Source organism: Callorhinus ursinus, unplaced genomic scaffold (assembly GCF_003265705.2).
Source record: "Callorhinus ursinus isolate GAN/ISIS: 27379988/994484 unplaced genomic scaffold, GSC_fseal_2.0 scaffold72, whole genome shotgun sequence".
Lineage (NCBI taxonomy): Eukaryota > Metazoa > Chordata > Mammalia > Carnivora > Otariidae > Callorhinus > Callorhinus ursinus.
The window spans coordinates 2,982,938-2,999,888 of NW_027397134.1; the positions used below are offsets into that span (position 1 = coordinate 2,982,938).

General features: G+C 37.1%; 1 protein-coding gene across 5 annotated transcripts in view; it reads right to left on the reverse strand.

The window, feature by feature from the left end:
- TTC28 (tetratricopeptide repeat domain 28) overlaps positions 1-16,951 on the reverse strand; it is a 639,440-nt gene that overhangs the window by 381,557 nt on the left and 240,932 nt on the right. The window contains exon 2 of one of the 5 annotated variants that reach the window (XM_073886738.1): positions 14,504-14,574. The exons of the other annotated variants lie outside the window; for them this stretch is intronic. The gene's annotated coding sequence lies outside the window, so the exon portion shown is untranslated. The remainder of the gene's footprint in view (positions 1-14,503; positions 14,575-16,951) is intronic. 5 annotated transcript variants of the gene reach the window in all.

Sequence of the window (16,951 nt, forward strand, 5' to 3'; positions counted from 1 at the left end):
CCACACTGGAGGGGTGCCTGGGTGGCTCAGTCAGTTAATCGTCCAACTCTTGATTTCACTTGAGGTCATGATCTCAGTGTTGTGAGATCGAGCTCCATGTGGGCCTCTGCACTCGTTGTGGAGCCTGTTTAAGATTCTGTTTCCCCCCCTCTCTCCCCCTCGCCCCTCTAAAAAGAAATAATAATAACCACATTGGAGAAGCCAATCTTAGTGGTTATAAGGAGTCTATTCAATAGTCTTATTCTTCAACTCTAGCTCCATTCATTTCAGCATACTAGATCCTAATATTCTCTGGATCAATTGGTTGTTTTTCCTTTACCCTTTGAAAGATTTCCTCTCAGCAAAGATATTTATTAATTGAGAGCATACTGGTAGAATCACAATTTTCTACAGAATTCCAAACAGTCCCAGCAGGCAATTCCCCTCCATGTGTCAATATGAGGTGAGAGAAATTATTTGAACATCATGTGGTCATCTCATACTGAATACAAACTCCATGACCTCTACACCCGAAGAACTTTTACTTTGCTGGAGACAAACCGGAGGAAGATTTGCCAGGCTGCAAAACGAACTTGTTGTTGTTGTTGTTACACTCCTAGAACATTCTTTTCTTATGTCCATCAGTCTTACTGCTTTGATAAAACATGACAAGTTAGGGTGGGCTCCAGTAACATGGCTTTGGCCCAGTTTCATCACTCCAAGGTTTTAAGTTACCCCTACAAATCCTTATGAGCCATTTGGGAAAGCACAGCACACAACACTGAAACAAAAGGCTGGGTGAGATAGTAACATGCTCCATAAAGAGGGCTGGGAACATTCAAACCAAACAGGAAGACTGCAGTGAAAGGTAAGATTTAGAACTCCTATGATAAAACGTCATGACATCAATTCGATCAACAAATATTCAGTGAGCACCTTCTCTCTATATAAAGGACACATTCATAGAAAATGGCACATCCATAGCATAGCCATAATATTAATAACTTTCTGAAAAGCAATTTTTCAAAGCAGTTTCTTTTAACATATCACTTTTTCCCCAGTTGGACAAAATTCAGAAACAAACATTTGCTTCACAATTCCAATGAGAAGTACCTTATGTTGACATGAATCTTAGGAAAAAGAATGAACTCACTGTGTTCTATAATGGAAAGAAATTCTAAAAGGCAGACGACATATGGCTGACTTAGATGACTCAGGAATTTACAAGATTTAGATTCTATCTACCTACTACTGTGGTAGACATGTTCACATAGTTTTATTACCAAGGCATATGCACATGCATTTTCATTACATTAGTAAGTTACAATACCCCAAGTCAAGCTGCCTGACAGAAAAATGGCACAATGTTTGATTACTAATCTACATATGAGGAAAAGCTATGGAAACCCAACAGTTCTGAGCCTGAAACCTCAAGCCCTCTCACTACATAGATGAGGACAGTTGGTATGACTCTTAACCCAGGAATGACTGTGGCTTTGGAAATATTAGCCATCTCTGCTCTGAATGGTACTACTATATGGTTTCTCTAAAATCCAAGCAACTTCTTTTTTTTAAAGATTTTATTTATTTATTTGACAGAGAGAGACACAGCGAGAGAGGGAACACAAGCAGGGGGAGTGGGAGAGGGAGAAGCAGGCTTCCCGCGGAGCAGGGAGCCAGATGTGGGGCTCGATCCCAGGACCCTGGGATCATGACCTGAGCCAAAGGCAGATGCTTAATGACTGAGCCACCCAGGTGCCCCCCAAGCAACTTTTTACAGTACTCCCAACACACTAAGACACAGATCTTTTACCTTTTGTCTGACTGCAATGAAGAAAACCCAGTTTTAAACAGCATACAGGTGTTTAAAACTGGAGGCACAATGGAAGCAATCTCTCAAGATTTGAGTAAAGAAGAATTAAGAGGGAAACCTTGAGAAGACAGTAATTGGGCCATTGGAGTTTCTTCTCACTAATTATCCCAGAGTGGCCATTAGCTATGTAACCAAGAAGGAAAGTGTGTCAGACTTCAGCAAAGCTGTGTCTTCAGCATCTTATGGAATGCACCCTAAAGCCACTGTGTAATTAACTGCCAGGAAAATGCTGAGCGAGTAGAATAAAGAAGCTATAACAAATCAAATAATACTGCACAGTTCAACCCCCAATGACAGCAGTTGAACTGCTTAGAACTTCAAAATACTCATAAGCATACATTCCCTTTCCAGAATCTAGAGAAAACAGATTTTTGGTTGAGTGAAGAAACAAGTAAAAATGCAGGTTACAAAAGAGGCTTACCATTTAAGAAATTTTCAGCAATAGGACTTTATCTAGCTGCCTTTCATAATGTTATAGGACCTTAGCTATCAGTAATGCTCGAAGCATGGGCCACAAGGAACCTGCAGATTTTTTCCAAAAATCTAAGAGCATTACATACTACGGTCAAAAACAGAGAGAACAGACCAAACAAACAAAGGTAGAGTCCCTTAGAGGAATTTATTACGGAGTACTCTCCAACACAACCTTAAACATTTTTAGTACGTTTCTACCTATTGAACAAATATTTATTGAGCACTTATGTGCCTAAAGCTAAGAATAAACTCTAATTCCACTTGAACATTGCAACTTCAAGGATCAAATAACCAAGCATAGAATGAAATAAAACATGTCTATTTGTTTTATTCCGATTTGAGAACTTAGGAATGAAAAGAGGAAGACTGTATTTTTAGTGAACAATAAAAGCTCATGAGGAAGGCTACACCTTCCAAACCTGGCTGGACAGAATCACAGAGAACTTAAAGTATTGAACTTGAACCCTACCCAAGACTTATTGAGACAGATGGTCTAAGAGCAGAGTCTAGAAACCTGTAGTTTTTAAGATTCTTAGGCCTAGATAATTATAATGACCAGCCAAGTTTAGGAAACATCATTCTATTGGATATTTTGTCTCTCTTAAAGAACCAAAAAGCTAAACAACCCTTATTAAAAAAACTCAGAATCATAACTAAGAATTCCATATGACTATTTGAAGCTACAGTTCCTCATTGTATCAACATTTCCCTCTTTCAAACTCATTACTTGGAAAAATGAACATCATTTTTAAAAATACTTTCACCCCTCCCCCTATATTCACTTGTTGAAATTCTACTCGTTTTTCATGACAAATTAAAATGCTATTTCTTGGGGCACCTGGGTGTCTCAGTTGATTAAGCGGCTGCTTTCGGCTCGGGTCATGATCCCAGAGTCCCACGCCGAGTTCCCTGCGTGGCGGGGAGCCTGCTTCTCCCTCTCCCTCTGCCTGCCTCCCTGCCTACTTACGCTCTCTCTCTCTCTGTCAAATAAAAAAAAAAAAAATCTTTTAAAATATAAAATAAAATGCTATATCTTCCAAGGAGTCTTCTGTCTGATCCCTGGCAGGACTTGTTTCCTCCCCTGTGTTCCATAATACTTTAAAATAGGTTTCTTATAATCTTTCTTACATTACACTAGCTTGTTTGCAATAGTCAAGAAGTTAACTTCTTTAACAGATGGAACTTCACCTATTAAGATACACCTATTGAGAATCTCTGTATCTATTCCAGCATTTAATTCCTTCCTCAAAGCAGATATTCCACACATATTTGTTTAACTGAATTAAACTCACAAACCAGAAGAGATCTTAAGTCTTTTCTTACTGTCTGACAGCCATTATTAGGAAACACGGCTGACTTAGGACTCTTGTTGAAAACATGGATGTTTTAAATAGCAAAGCAACAATCTAAATAAGAAAACAACGGTATGTCAGCATTCTGATTAAACTAGAGCACTCAATTATGAGCAAATTGACCATGACAAACCAAAAAACAACACAAAACAAAAACCTGTTTACTTCACTTTAAATAAAATCTCAGGGTCACACTCTCAGTGTAAAATTGCAGTTTCTCTGCTTCCCGTCTTCTGAGTATTATAAATATCCAGAGAGCTAAGAATGTCATTTTCCCCAGTAGCAGCTCCAAAATGAGATTGAGAGTCAGTGCATTTCCGAGGAAAAGAACTACAGATGATTATAAGTAAAAGGAAAATGTCCCCAAATCCATATTACAGGATATAATTTATAGGTTTATCAGAAGTTAAAACTCAAGTTACCCAGCTTATCATGAAAGGCTGATTAATTTCATATAAGGTCAGCTTGATTCTGAAAAGCGTCATCTTTGAGTCTCTGGCAGCTGCCACTGGTGTTTGTACAGCCCTTGTCATCACCCCAGATGACTACTGATTGACAGCACTAATAGGTTTTGTTTTAATTGTAAAAGAAGACAGATGAAAGGTTTGGCTGGATGACTAACTGCTCATCTTGAGTAATAAACATGCCTATTTCTCTCCCTCCATATTAAAAATCTATTTTTAATTCACTATTATCTAATAAGGATTGCAATTTTTAAAAAGGCATGAGTAGAATACAAAAGTGTATCTATTTGAAAAACCAATTTCATTTTTCTAACTTTGATAGCAATTCAAAATTACTAAATACAAACCCAGGTGAAAGTTTAGTACTTTCCTGGTAGTTTCTCTTCTCTGCAGCTGTAGTAATTCTCAAAATCACGCTTAAAAATAGAGGGGAACCTGGCTGGCTCAGTCAGTAGAGCATGTGACTCCTGATCTTGGGGTTGTAAGTTGGAGCCCCACATTGGGTGTAGAGATTACTTTAAAAAAATAAATAAAATCTTAAAAATTTATTTTTAAATAATTTTTTTAAAAAATTTTTAAATCTTAAAAAAAGAGAGAGGGAGACACTGAAATAAAGAGCCCATGCCTTAACTCTGACTTTCTAGCTATCTCTTTTTTCTCCCCAAGCAGTTGAAAGAAAGCAACTCTCATTCTGTTTTCATAGTCAAAAAAACAAGAAATACAACATTAAAACACAATTTTAGCTGAGTCATACCTGGAAAAGACAGTAGACGTCTTCCTCCTTTTTGTTATATTTTATATTAATTGATGTACGTTCAAATGCATAATGCCATATTTCACCCCACAACTATACATATTTATGACTGACCAAATAAAAAGTTACATACTATTAAAATGGCGTAAGAAAGACTTTACTCAGGATGCCTGCATGGCTCAGTCGGTTAAGTGACTGCCTTCAGCTCAGGTCAGGTCCCAGGGTCCTGGGATCGAGCCCTGCATTGGGCTCCCTGCTCAGCGGGAAGTCGGCTTCCCCCTTTGCCTTCTCTGCCTGCTGCTCTCCCTGCTTGTGCTCTCTCTCTCTCTGACAAATAAATAAATATATTAAATTAAATTAAAAAAAGAAAAAGAAAAACTTTACTCTGCTACAGAGTTGCAACCTGCAGAGGCTAGTGTTATTAACCAGTAACGAGGTGTTCAGGAAAAAGCCACAACCTATCTGGTTTACCTGACAAGCAATCTGTAAAGATGCTATATGACCTCCAATGGGGTTCCCATGTATTTTTAAGTATTTCTTTCTACTTTATTCCTTGCTTTTGTCCTATATCACCTAACTATAGAAAAGGAGTTCGGCATATCCTATTCGGTTCCTTCCTTATATGTACATATCCAAAAGCATGCTTAAAAGATACTTTGTCTTTCAAAATTAAACAAAGCTTCAGCCCTGGAAAACTGATTTGCCTCAATCTAGGAAAATACAAATAACAGAGTGAAACCTTTAAAAAGAATTGTTTTGGTTCCATTTTACATAGTAATTTACTGACTTTTTGAAGAAAATTACAAATAAGCACATGATCAAAAGAAATAGGAGTCCAAAAGAGGTGCATATTTCTCTGACGACTAATGAGGTTGGAATGTTTTTTCCATATATATTAGCAATAATTATCAATTTATGGCTAATTATCTACTTAAAGAAGAAATATCATTTACACAAGAACTGATGAAATTATATACTTGTTTAAGGCATTTATCAAAGTGCTTGTAGTTGCTATTGCAAATCAAGAAGAGCTATAATAAGTACGTAGTCAAGGGAAAAAAAAAGAGGAAGAAATGTGGTCTAATATATAACCTTTAAACAGATTCACTGGGGATGTCATGATCGTCGGTTGTATTTCTCTTAAAAATAATCATTGGAATTTTTAAAGAGGAAAGGAGAAGAGTAAATGAATAAAAGTATCTCTGTTAAGTCCATAAAGCACAAAATGTTATATTCAACACAATAATAATAATAATAACATAGAGCTCAAAAACATGAAAAAAAAGCAGTCTTCTTCTCACTGTAATCTGAATGGCCTTCCTGCTAAATGGCTTTGATGAGCAGTGAGCAGGGGAGGGAGGGTTATATACAAATGGGGAAACATACGGATGAGGGTCAAAAGCTTTTTTGGAACCATGTAATTCAACACCACAAACACATTTTTTCATTTGTGATTTAAAACCTTATATATCTCTAGGGGCACCTGGGTGGCTCAGTTGGTTAAGCTGCTGCCTTCAGCTCAGGTCATGATCCAAGGGTCCTGGGATCGAGCCCCACATCGGGCTCCCTGCTCAGTGGGGAGCCTGCTTCTCCCTCTCCCTCTGCCTGCCTCTCTGCCTACTTGTGCTCTCTCTATGTCAAATAAATAAATAAAATCTTTAAAAAATAAAAAATAAAACCTTATATATCTCTAAATTCTATTAGTCTGCACCTTTTGCCATTCAATAACATTAAACAAGTTTTATCTGTGCCTCTATAAAAGGCTTAAAAGTATTTTAAAACTCAGAAAGCCCTTACATCATAAACACTAAAAGTCTAATTTTTATTTTAAAAATCAATTATATATATATTTAAATGTATTGTTAACATTAACAATTCCTATCGATGGATAATACAAATTGCTCATTTGTATTATCATTTGCTCTTTTCCAGTCACCTACTTCTTCACTCAAAATACTGAAAGCACAGGTCAGTTTTTTTAATGAAGAAAATACAGCTATTACATACCCATGTGTCTGAGATGAAAAAGATTCCAGATTAACAGTCAAAAACTTGAAACTGCTACAGATCCCTGATATTCCTAAAGATCTCCAGATCATTCCAACTCCCCTGCAAAATTCACTAAGATATGACTGAAATTTTTAGATAACCCTTTTCAGACCCTCAATGGTTCTATAAATAAAGGACTAAAATAATTTATGATGCCATTAAAATATATCCTGCCATGCAAATAAACTCTAAAGTCCATTAAGTTACATCATTTTAGTAGCAACATTAACCTTTCCTGTCTGTGCAAAACCAGAGCAAGGTTTCCAAGTGCTGATGATGGCCACTGGAGAGTACATAGGCCATCGTGAGGAAGAAGAGGATGGAGGACACTACACAGCAGGGAGAAGGTGGAGGACACTAGCAGTAATGCAAATGTGGGTATATTTATAAAGAGGTTTAATATGAGGTTGCTGGGTAGCCAGCTATGTTCTCTCATTAGCTAAGCAACTCACAGGTGACACGTGGTCCACTGTGTGCTTTATCAAGATCACAAACTGTCACTCTGTGGGGTCACTAGAGCAATTTAAATTTGGATGTTAAATGTTACATCTGGAAATGCCAGGTCTTCGGTATATTTAACTCCTATAAAAGTAACCTTATGTAATAACTTGAAAAAATACCTAATAAAATAACTGCACATGAAAAGATGCAAGGAAAGGTCGTCCTTGCATCCATTTAACAGATGCTGCATTAAACGCTGGAAAATATGACTAAGGGTCATATCACTAAGTCAGTTAAGTGTCCAACTCTTGATTTCGGTGTAGGTCATGCTCTCGGGGTCCTGAGATTGAGCCTGGTGCCAGGCTCCACGCTCAGCACAGAGTCTACTTAAGATTCTCTCCTTCGCCCTCTGCCTCTCCCCCACTGTGTGCGTGCACTCTCTCTCTCAAAAGAGGAAAAAAAAAAAGAAAGAAAGAAAATATGACTAAGACCCAAAGAAATACATTTTCCTGATTATTTATCATTTTTTGGTACTAGTTATATCAAGGAATACAGGAAATAAAGCTCTTACTAATTACTTGCCCATCGTGTTTTTTTTTTTAAAGAATGTTGTGTTCTTTTTTTTTTAAAGATTTTACTTATTTATTTGAGAGAGAGAGAATGAGAGATAGAGAGCATGAGAGGGAAGAGGGTCAGAGGGAGAAGCAGACTCCCTGCTGAGCAGGGAGCCCGATGTGGGACTCGATCCCGGGACTCCAGGATCATGACCTGAGCCGAAGGCAGTTGCTTAACCAACTGAGCCACCCAGGCGCCCTGCCCATCGTGTTTTACACTCCCACAATAAACAAACAAATAAACAAATGTGTTCTAGTGTTTCACATCTTCCTGCCTTTGCCTATGGTGATGCATAGGTGTTTCTGTCTGAAATAAAACCTTCTGCAAGGGTGGGAAACCTCCTCTATTTCCCTCAAGGTTCCGTTCTCAGTGGTCCCATATTTGTAGTACATATTTTCATTAGAATACTTAGAACACTGCATTATAATTAGATCGTAATATATGCTTCCCAACTATACCCTGGCAGAAATTGTGCCTTTTTAGGTCGTTTTGAAGTTATTATTTCCTTATTCAGGCCATAGTATATGTCTGATAACAACTTCCTTTGAATATAATCCCAGGAAAAAGCATCTCATACCTAATTCTGTGTTTGTGTCATAGCTGTTTCCAGGAAAGTTCTTCCTCACCAATTGGCTTTGATACGAGGTCATTTCTCACCTCTGGGCTTTACCATACCAAACTATAACCACATTTAGTCAAACATTTAGATCTTTGCTAATTTCCAGTTAGCCCCTATCCATATGTTCCCCTTTCACAAACCTCCTGGATTTGATCAGTAAGGAATGGCTGTTGGCAGCTGTTTGCCATTCAATTTTGCTACCACTAAAGCATGTGAATATTTCATTGTTTAGGCATTGCAGAGACTCTCAGCAAACATTTACTCTGGGCTCTTGGATTAGAAGAACATTTGTGGTAGGCAAAAGGTAAATAATAAACCACAATGCTACTCAACCAGTGACCTAAAAGCCTTTTGACATCTGACTCTATTGCTTACTAAATCATTGTGTGGATAAACAAAGATCCAACCCTTTGTTTCTACTACAAATTATATTTCAAAAACATAGTTCTTCAGTTATTCGGTTTATTTAAAATAAGCTAAAGTAAGGCACAATAGTTCAGTGGCTTGTAAATTAGCATAAAAAGTATCAAATATGAATTCATCTGTTACAGACTTACTAAATACAGCTGGATGTGTCACTTAATATAAGCTGTCAGAACTCTGGTTTCCTCCAATATAAGCCTATTATACAAATTTCAACTATAATGGAGCAATATCCATGAATCTTCAGTTCTGTGTGACAGAAACAAAAACAAATTCAATATATTCAAAGGCACTTGCTGAATGCCTTGTACAGTCAGGCGCTATGCTGGGCACACAGGAGAAGATACGAGTAAGAGCCATCACTGCTTTTTAGAGGTTTAAGACCTAGTGGGAGGAAGCGATATAGACAAGCAATAAGCAATGCACAATTAGCTCACTGAAGACAGAGATAGAGTCTTACTCATCAGTCCCCCTCTCTGATACGCTGAATGGCCAGTTCATTGTGTTTAACAAACACATGTTGAACGAATGAACTAATCAATCAATTCACTGATCAACTGATCAAACTGCAATAATTGTTCTAATAAGGATAAAACAGTGCAGTGAAAGAAGGGATTAATTCCAACTTGGTGGATCTCAGAGAGAAGAGGGCTTGAGAGGCCCTGAAGGAGTTCAATTTGATCAAGATGAGATGGAATGGGGGACTACGAAGACAGAGTAAGGGAAAATCTTCCTCACTAACAAAGCCCAACAATATCTCTTCAGTCTCACTTTCCCTGGAGTGAGTCACTTTGTCACTTTGATAGTGGCTGTCACTGTCTTCCTAGCACCAAGAGGTGTGTTGCTTTCCTCATCAGAATTCAGTAAGCACTTGGTAAATATTTGTTCAATGAATGACCTAACCTAGGGGGAGTGGAGGAAAACAACAAAATCTTCCTTTGGTTCTCTTCAGTACAGCTGATGACATTTCCAACAAGACTTCAAATGCCACAGTTTAAAAAAAAAAAAAATGCAAAACACATTATTAACTAATTTAATTAAATAAAAAGTCCTACTTATACAGTTTTCTGAATCCATCTTCATACAGTTAGGTGGTTGTCCCCAGGAATCTCTAAATTCTAAAATAGTCACATTCTAACCCCAAAAGGTTTCTTCAATTTCCCAGGTCTCTTACTTTCTACTTTCTAAGGCTGCTTTGATGCAAGGGGACCACTTGGTTATTCATCAAGCAAGAGCTAACTGGAATATTTTGACAAGACTTGGAGCATGCTCCACCCACTCAATTGCTGTTCTTATCTAAGCTATCTGGCAAGAGTAGACAGACTCAACGGCCCTCCCTGATCTCCCCCTAATCAAGTTCAGAAATGCCCTTTTATCCAGTAGAGCACTGAAAAAATAAAAGCACTCCATCAAAAAAAAAAAAAAATTCACCAAGGGAACTAAGCAGCAGTCTTACCTAACTTTACATTGTTAACAAATTTTAGTCCTTTAATAAGAAAGTGAAACCCTCATAATATTTTTCAGGAAAAAACTGTAGGGAAACGTTTTAAGCACTGTAAAAATTAAATGTGAGAAAAATACTTTGGCACTTAGCAATATTTTCATATCTCTAGGGAAATGTTAAATCCAGGAACCTGATAAATGGATTTCACTATGTCACATTTTAGTAACATTTTGTAGCCTTTATGAGAATTTTTTTAACCTTTCTGCTGCTACCAATATTTTTCTATCACCTCTATTTCTATAGTCTTCTCATTTTATTTCCTTCTTTTGTCTTCTTTCTTATTTCCTTCTAATTAATTTCAGCCCATAAGAAAAGAATATTTCCATATTGATTATGTATATGAATTCTTTTATCTAATCCAAAAACAAAGATGTATTAAGAAAGAAAGCAATTCCCAAGACAGTCTCTTTAATAAATAATGCTGGGAAAACTAGACAGCTACATGCAAAAGAATGAAACTGGACCACTTTCTACACCATAAACAAAAATAAACTCAAATGGATTAAAGACCTAAATATGAGACCTAAAACCATAAAAATCCTAGAAGAGAACACAGGCAGTAATTTCTCTTACACTGGCCATTGCAACATATTTCTAGACATGTCTTCTAAGGCAAGGGAAACAAAAGTAAAATTAAACTACTGGGACTACATCAAAATAAAAAGCTTTTGCACGGGGGCCTGGGTGGCTCAGTCATTAAAGCGTCTGCCTTTGGCTCAGGTCATGATCCTGGAATCCTGGGATCTAGTCCCGCATCGGGCTCCCTGTTCAGTGGGGAGCCTGCTTCTCCCTCTGCCTCTGCTGTTCCCCCTACTTGTGCTAGTTCTCTGTCAAAAAAATTTAAAAAAAAAAAAAAAGCTTTTGCACAGCAAAGGAAACTGTCAACAAAACAATAAAGCAACCTACGGAATGGGAGAAGATATTTGCAAATATATATCTGACAAAGGGTTAATATCCAAAATATATAAAGAACTTATACAACTCAACACCAAAAAAACAATCAGATTAAAAAATGGGCAGAGGACCTGAATAGATATTTTTCCAAAGACATACAGTTGGCCAACAAACACATGAAAAGATGCTTAACATCACTTATCATCAGGAAAATGCAAAGCAAAAACACAATGAGGTATCACCTTATACCTGTCAGAACGGCTAAAATCAAAAAGACGAGAAGTAACAAGTGTTGGCAAGAATGTGGAGGAAAAGGAACCCTTTGATGGGGATGCAAATTGGTACAGCCACTGCAGAAACCAGTATGGAAGTTCCTCAAAAAATTAAAAATAGAATTACCATATAATCCAATAATTTCACTACTGGATATTTACCCAAAGAAAATGGAAACACTAATTTGAAAAGATGCATGCACCCCTATGTTTACTGCAGCATTATTTACAACAGCCAAGCTACCTAACTGTCCATTAATAGACAAATGAATAAGGAAGATGTGTATATATACACAATGGAATATTACGCAGCCATAAGAGAGAATGAGATTGTGCAATTTGCAACATGGATGGACCTAGAAGGTATTACACTAAGTGAAATAAGTCAGACAGGGAAAGACAAATACCATATGATTTCATTCATATATGGAATCTAAAAAAAAAAAAAAAAACAAATGAATTAACAAAACAGAATCAGACCTATAAATACAGAGAACAAACTGATGATTGCCAGAGTGGAGGGGATGAAGGAGTGGGAGATACAGGCTTCTACTTGTGAAACAAATGAATCACAGGAATAAAAGTCACAGCATCAGGAAGATAGTCAATAATATTGTAATAGCATGACAGATGGTAGCTACACTTGTAAGCGTAGCATAATGTATAAACTTATCAAACCACTATGTTGTACACCTGAAACTAATGTAACATTATGTGTCAACTCTACTTAAAAATTTTTTTAAATAAATTTTTTTTAAAGATTATTTATTTATTTGTCAGAGAGAGAGAGAGAGAGAGAGAGAGAGAGAGAGAGAGAAAAGACCAGCAGGGGGAGCAGCAGGCAGAGGGAGAAGCAGGCTCCCCACCAAGCAGGGAGCCCGACGCAGATCATGACCCGAGCCGAAGGCAAACGCTTAACGGACTGAGCCACCCAGGCGTCCCTTAAATAAATTTTTAAAGTAAAAAATAAAACTTAAAAAAAAAAAAAAGGACTTGAATACAGAAAACAAACTGGTAGCTGTCAGGGCCCAGGGGGTATGGATAAAATAGGGGAAGAGGATTGAGAGTACAAAGTTCCAGTTATAAAATAAGTCACAGAGATGAAAGGTGCAACATAAAGAATATAGTAAATAATATTATAATAACACCATATGATGATGGATGATAACTACGCTTACTGTAGTGAGCACTGAGTAATGTATAGAATCGTTCGGTCATTATGTTGTACACCTGAAACTAATACAACATTGTATGTCAACTATACTTCAATAAATGTTCTAAATATATAAAAATTTTTAAAAAGCAATTCCCAAAAGGTCATATTTAGGAAAGATTTTGTTGAATAAAGGTAAAGAAGTCTCTCCTCCCTTCCTTTCTTTCTTTCTTAATTGTAGGACTTCTCAGAACCCTCACAATATGCCAAATGAATCTCCAAAAGGAAAACAGTGTGTACACTTCTTCCAAATTTATTTACCATAGAATTTTTTCCTTCTCAGTGAATCTAGTGAAAAATACTTTGAGAACAGCGTTCCTAATTTTAAAAAATTTAAGGAAAAAAATTAATATGGGTATAATACATTCAAAAGGTCTGTATATTAAAGTGTTTTTAAAAAGGGAAGACATTATGCTACAAGAAAGAAAGAGAGAGAGAAGGAGGGAGGGAGGGAGGGAGGGAGGGGGAGAGGGAGGAAGGGAAAGAAAAGACAGACTCAAGGTAGCTCTCATTTTATTAAGAATTCAACTGTGAAAACTAATCTAATTGGAGGTGAATACATAGGAAATGCACATTAATCTTCCAAAAGTATTAAAAGGAAATCATACTATGATATGATAACATGGAAACAATAAATGAAATCAGAATGTGCTGAACCCTTTTAAACTTAGTTTACTTTTGAAAATCACTGTAATAAGGGCGCCTGGGTGGCTCAGTTGGTTAAGCGACTGCCTTCAGCTCAGGTCATGATCCTGGAGTCCCGACAGAGTCCCGCATCGGACTCCCTGCTGAGCAGGGACTCTGCTTCTCCCTCTGACCCTCCCCCCTCTCATGCTCTATCTCATTCTCGCTCTCAAATAAATAAATAAATAAAATATTTAAAAAAAAATCACTGTAATAAAAATGAAAGAGTGTTAAGAAAGTCTTCTAGAAATACACACTGGTTATTAACCTAGATAACTTCTACACATAGTTCAATGCTTAGCTCACATCCCCTCCTCCTTCTCCTTTCTCCTGCTTTTCAATGTTCCCAGAGCACCCCATTATGTGGTACCATTGTTATCATATTGTATTGCAATAATTTATTTTCTCCTCTGACTTCCTGTCTAGACTGTAAGCTTCTTGAAAATGGGGATCATGTTATATCTGAATCTGCACTCCCAACATCTAACACTTCATAAATTATTAAGGTGCTTATAGTTAGTAAATTAGTTGGTTCTCTCAAATTCAGTAATTACTAACTTACTTAGCAAACATTCATAAGGATAAACTGAACTATCCCAAATTTTGAGATAATGGAGCTACCATTAAGCATTACTCATTTTTCCTCCTCATTATGAAATGAATAGCCAGCATCTGGCACATAATGGGCCCTCAACAAAGGCATACTGAATAATTATTCAATCAATTAACCCAAGTTTGACTATAAGCTTAGGTCTTAGTAGAAAGGGCAGGACATTTCAAAATCAAAGAACAGCTCTTGAGGCACTTCTGGCTTCTGCCTCTCACTAGCTCTGCCTGACCCTATCTAAAAGCTGCTATACTCAAGCATGGCTTCTGATTGCTAAGTACTGTACCTGACATCAGCGGAGACAGAAATTTTAGCACCAAGTCACCAGTCTCAACTCACTGCAGCCAACAGAAATTCCTGTATAATGTGAAGAAACAGGTGCTAATTGAAAACTCAGAATTGTTTAAGCCACCCCACCAGCTCTCAAGACTGAAATCACTTATTTTTGTAGACAATCTCAGCCTAACAATGAGTTTGCTTTCCATACTTAGTACCTTTGTCATCTGTGGAGACATATGTCCATCATTTCTGTTTCAATATTCTTTCCAATCAGTTATATTCTAGTATAAACCCATTCTTCCCACTCCAATTTTCTGTCTTAACTACATACAAGTTACCTTTCCCAGATGGTATAATTAAATAACTTAAAAATAAAAAAAGTAGTCAGAATGCTGTCTTCATAAAAATGCCCAGAGACACAGAATTCCTTTTAAGCCATAGTAATTACCCATCAGCCTAAAGGCCATCTAAATTTTAAAATCTTCAGGGAATAACATGACAGGTGAATGCTCCAAGTATGAGTTAAAGACTCTTTTCCCCATCCAGACTAGGGCTTCTTTGGGAGTTTATTCTCCTAGTAGACATGTACTATTCTTTTACAATTTGCTTAGGATGGACGTGTAAGTTCTCTCCAACAAGAGCTCTGGAATATGATTTTTTTTAAAGTGAAGACTGCATTTAACAGAAATTCAAACAGAAGCGTGAATTAAAGGGGTAATTTCAGATGTAGTGAAAAGCTGTAATGTCCATTCAAAGTAATGAAGGCACACAGCATTAATCTCCTAAAAAGATTCAAATGCTATGAGTAGAGCGATTCTATTTCTTAGTAGGAACAAATTAAGATGATTTCCCTTACAGAAATTGCCATAATTACAAGTAATTATCTGGTACTCTCTAAATTTACCACTATAGCACATTCTGCAAATATCATTCCCTTCAAGTACTTTATTTGGAAATACAGGAGAGATTGTTGCTTTGTGAGTTGTGCTACAGACTTCAAACTGATTGTTTAACAGTACTACATAATATGTGTAGTAAAGAGATGACATTCTGAAGTTGGAAGTGCTTGGAATTCCAAATTTATGATATTCCTATCATCAGGTAACTAATACTACCCAAGGGAGTACAAACAAAATGAGAATGGCAAACATTCAAAGATAAACTTGAGTCAAATGTGGACTTATGGAGAAACAATGAAGAGAATCATTCTGATATGCATAGGGCAATCATGAAAAACATATAAGCAGCTGCTGTAGTATTTATAAAAATCCTTGCAGAGCCAAATAAAATCCCATCATTTGCAACCTACTCAGTTTTTCATTTTCCTTTAATAAGAATGTGTGAGAAAATCCAGTTACTCACCAAGCATTAGGAGAATAAGCATGTGAAAACTTAATTTCACCATCTTTGGGGCCAATTACTGTCCGGATTTCAGCTGGCATTTGAAGCTTATCCTCCAGCCAAACTGGGATTCCTTACCATGTTGTAAAAACATGCTCAGCTTGCCTTTCCCTCCATTATTCTCACTGCCTGGAATGGCCGCCTCATCTCCTTCTGGTAAAAATCAGCCCACCAAGTCTAGTTGAAATGCCACTCCACCAGGCCGACTCTCTTGGTCTATGAATTCCTATTCCATACCCCAAACCCCTCCCCTTCTTCTACCAACTCAGCTGTGACCTCTCCTTTTACTTACTCTCTCTGGTGATACTTAACACATGCCACCTCACATTTCAGGTATTTGTGCACTGGCCTCATCCTCCTTTCCAGAGAAAATGTATTTTATTCATATCTGCATCTCCAACAGCTTTAGTAAATGTTTAATCATTTAAACATTTAGAAGAAATTTGGTTTTTAAAATTATTCTTGTTTAAAAGCATATATCGGGCGCCTGGGTGGCTCAGTTGGTTAAGCGACTGCCTTCGGCTCGGGTCATGATCCTGGAGTCCCGGGATCGAGTCCCACATCGGGCTCCCTGCTCGGCAGGGAGTCTGCTTCTCCCTCTGACCCTCTTCCCTCTCGTGCTCTCTATCTCTCATTCTCTCTCTCTCAAATAAATAAATAAAATCTTTAAAAAAAAAAAGCATATATCATTGAAATAGTCTCTAAAATGGCAACAGAATCCACTAAGAAATTATAGATATTTTAAACTCTGAACAAATATCTGGTTCTATTTACCCAAAATTTGTACCTTTTTACATTAGTGTTTAAAACTCATCCATGATGAGATTATATAACCTCTGTGCCAATTAATCTTCCCTGATTTGGTCAAAGTAAGAGTTGATTATACTTGCGTATGTAATACAGAGTCAGTGACCTATAATTGAAGATCTTTCCTTTAACTGGTATCTCTTTTTTTTTTTAAGATTTTATTTATTTATTTGACAGAGAAAGAGCGAAAGAGGGAACACAAGCAGGGGGAGTGGGAGAGGGAGAAGCAGCCTTCCTGCCGGGCAGG